The sequence below is a fragment of the Sturnira hondurensis genome, unplaced genomic scaffold, assembly GCF_014824575.4.
Source record: "Sturnira hondurensis isolate 20B ecotype Veracruz unplaced genomic scaffold, ASM1482457v3 Scaffold0020392, whole genome shotgun sequence".
Classification (NCBI taxonomy): Eukaryota; Metazoa; Chordata; class Mammalia; order Chiroptera; family Phyllostomidae; genus Sturnira; species Sturnira hondurensis.
The window spans coordinates 314,277-318,450 of NW_028093023.1; positions in this window are offsets into that span (position 1 = coordinate 314,277).

A 4,174-nucleotide genomic window follows, 5' to 3' on the forward strand; every position below is an offset into this window, starting at 1 on the left:
CATGCAGCTAGCAATGGGCAGAGCTGACATTCAGGCACATGGTGCTTTAGTCTTTAAGTCTGCCTGATTCTCATTATTTCACATTGTTACCTACCCCTCCATTTTAATCCATTGTGTAGAGATGGTCTGTTTGTTACCACCCAGCTGCTCAATGGAGAGCCTGGATTCAGGTTCAGGTGTCCCACCCTCTTGCTGCTTTCTGTCCTAGCACAGAGGTGCTCAAGAATGACCAGCAAAACCTCTGCGAAAGTGTGCCTTTAGGAAGGTCTCAATAAAAATTAAGGCTTGTTTGTATAAGGAAAATGAAAAGAACACCCCAAAGGAGACAACTGGCTGAGCTGTGGTGTGGACAGGAAGAGTCAGGGCTTCCCTGGGAGTTGAAGAAGATGGTATGGGATAAGTTAGAGCCACACTGTGGATGGCCTTTAGTGATTGAGCATTTGAGGGGTGGGCAGCCTTCACACGTACATAGCAATGATGTGATCCGAGCTGCAATGTTGTAGTATGGGGCAAAGATAGGGAGAGACTGGGAGATCAGGCAGGAGCCTATCAGCACAGCTGGTCCTAGTAGTGGTGGTGGCAGGCAGGGTGGGGAACAAAGATGTTGACACGAACTTTTGGACAAGGATAAAATCTCAGGAGTAGAAAGCAGAGGAAGGCTGTTCCAAGGAGCATTACAAAGGCAGAATCTGTAGGACTTAAGTGGTTCTGTCAAGTTGAAGGGAGCACTCAGGGTGACTGAGTTTTTCAGCTCAGGTGATGGAAAGATAGGGCCTACATTGATTAGAATGACCTCAGAGAATCTGGTTTCAATTTTTTTAAAAAAAGTTTGAGGTTCAGGCTGTTAGATATATTGTAAGATTACCAGAAGAGTGAGTGTTCAGTTCAGAAATGAAAACAGAGAGTTTTGGTCACCTACATGGGGTGATGTTTGGATCAGAGAGTCTGGAGATGTCCCATTGAGCAGATTTTCTCAAACTTTGATGTGCTCAAGAGTCACCCAGGAGCCCTGGCACAGTTACCTGACACAGTACATATCTAATACATATTATTTCTTTCCTGAGCAGACAACATTTGCTTAGGGTCTTCAGATGTCAATGTAAAGAAATGAGCCATACAGGAATTTCAGAAAATATGGATGACATTTTAGTTGTCATTTGCTTATTTTAAATAGAGCCATTTGTACCTCTCAAATCATACCACATAGGCACTTATTTAACCAGTCAACTCTAACACTGATCCTAACCCTAAATTATGTGGGCTGAGATCAGCTCATTCTCCATTATTCAATAGTAAGAATGTGGACTTTGGAGCCATGGAGCTTGTGTTTGCAATTTTACTACTTACAAAATGTGACCTTGGGCAATTTACCCAAATGTCACTGCCTGGCCTCCTCCTCTGTAAAAAGAGACAATAGATGTATGCACTTCATAGGGTTGCTGTCATGATATAATAACACAGCAGTTCACACCTAGTACATTTTTAATAACTGTTAGTTATAAGTTGTGTCATTATTTAGCCCTTGGAAGAGAGGACTTGTACTGAGAAGCTGCAGGAAAAGGTGCTGGTGAGTCAGAAGGTCATGAGTGGTTTTATGAGTTAGGACGGGAGCAACATGCTAGCCTGGCCACAGCAGAAGCTCAGAGTGATACCCTCAGAGTCTATAAGATTGTGTGAAGCCCAGCCAGGCTGCCATGAATTTATAAGCAGAGGCCCCCTTTGAACCTTCTAGCTACTTGTTCAAGTTTCCAATTTGGGGAATTGCAATGACCTGTGAAAGAATTCCCCTTCCATTTCAGTGGACTAAGCACTGTCTTCACTTCCTATTCTTACTATTGCTCAAGTGTGGTCTTTGTAGAGGGTATACACTGTGCTTTTCCTTGTGACTAGAACAATCTCCCAAGAAACTATAAAGTCTGCAAAATAAGCCATCAAAACTGACAAGCTAAAAAGTCAAGCTTATAACCAGGTTTTTTTCTGATCTACAATAATTCAGATAACTGCCAAAGCTGATGCGCTTTTCCTCACTTGGCCAATCAATTAGTTCACTGATTTGATCAATTTTCTCCCTCTTCTTGGCCTAACCCATGCCTTCCATCTTGATCATCATCCACAGCATAGTAAAAGCTAATATTTTTGAGACTTTCCCCTGTGTCAACACTGTGCTTAGTTCTTTGAAATATAATCTTTTTAAATCCTCACAGCATCATTTATGAGGGAGGTATTATTTTCATTTCCATTTTATAGGTGAGGAAACTGACACTTGGACCATTTACTCAAGGATACACCACTGCTGGTGTATGTATTTGTAGGAGACCTCAAGGCTTAAAATTATTGTGTCTTTAAGCAGTCCTTTTGAAACCAAGAAGACAAAAATGTGTAAAATAATGAAGCAAAAAGTACAAAAAAATAAATAGGGTGACCAGCATGGAAGACCAGGTGGTTGTTATGGGGGAGACATAATCTGGAAGTTGGCAAAATGATATTTTTTATTAAATTTATTGGGATAACATTGGTTAATAAAATGATATAGGTTTCAAGTTTTCCATTTTATAATCCATCACCTGCATATTTCATCATGTGTTTATCACCCAAATCAAATCTTCTGTCACCATATAATTGGCTTCCTGTACTATGTGCCCACCCACTTTAACCTCTGGTAATTATCATAATGTTGTCTCTGTCTATGAGCTTTTGTTTGTTTCTCTTCTTTGTTTATTTGTTGCCTTCAGTTTTATATGCCACATTTTAATGAATCATGTGGTTCTTAACTTTTTCTATCCAACTTATTTGGCTTAACATAATATCCTCAAGATCCATTCATGTTGTCACAAATGGCAGTATTTTATTTTTTCTTAAAGCTGATTAATATTCCATTGTGTGTGTGTGTGTATGTATATCAGATCTTCTTTATCCAATCTTCTGTCAAATGATACTTTGGTTATTTTCAGGTCTTCATCATTGTAAATACTATTACAAACAAAAAAGGCTGTACATATCTTTGCAAGTAAATGTTTTCAAATTTTTCAGGTGATAGGTAGAAGAGGGGATTGTTGTGTCATATGGTAAGTCTATTCTTAATTTTTTGAGGAACTTCCATACTGTTCTCCATAGTGACTGTACTAGTCTACAATCCCACCAGCAGTGAATGAGAGTTCTTTTTTTCTCCACAACCTCTCCAACTCTTTTTTTTACTTGTCATATTGATAATAGACATTCTAACAGGTATGAGCTGGTATCTCATAGTATTTTGATTTGCATTTTCCTAATAGTTAGTGAAGGTGAGCATTTTTTAAATATATTTGTATGTCTTCTTGGGAGAGGCGTCTGTACAGTTCCTATGCCCATTTATTTTTTAATTGGATTGCTTGTTTGTTGTTGAGTTTACAAGTTCTTTGTATATTTTGGATATTAACCCCTCACAGGAGGTGTCATTTGCAAAAATCTCCCACTTTGTTGGTTGACTTTGGGGTGGGGTTTGATGGTTTCTATTGCTCTGCAGAAGATTTTAGTTAGATACAGTCCCACTTATTTATTTTTGCTTTTACTTCCCTTACCACTGAGGTCAAATTCATAAAACCCTTTCTAAGACCAAGGTCCATAAGCAGACACACAGACCAATGGAACAGAGCCCAGTAATACACCCACATGGGTATCTGACAAAACAACCAAACACACACAATGGAGAAAACAAACTCTCTTCAATAAATGGTGCTGGGAAAATTGGAAAGCCACCTGCCAAAAATGAAACTAGATTACAGTTTGTCCCCATGTGCAAAAATTAATTCAAAATGGATCAAAGACCTACATATAAGACCTGAAACAATAAATTACATAGAAGTAGACTTAGGTACTAAACTTACAGACCTTGGTCTTAAGCAAGAGAGCACTCTGATGGATGAAGAAGAGAGCAGAAGAGGACACTGCCTGAGATGAGATAGAAGGGGAAGAGTAGGTATGGGAGGGAAGGGGCCAGGTTTGAGGAGACAGAAAGAGCAAAAATCTTAACATTATATTAAGGTGAATATGGCACAGCAAGCATTTTTTAGGAACAAATAATATGTTGTTGCATTTTAAAATAGCATTTGCTTTTTACTTACTGAAGAAACAAAAAAAATTGCCTATTCAACACAAATGCTTGTTTTCTTTGTTCTGCATCCTATAGAGAGGGTGA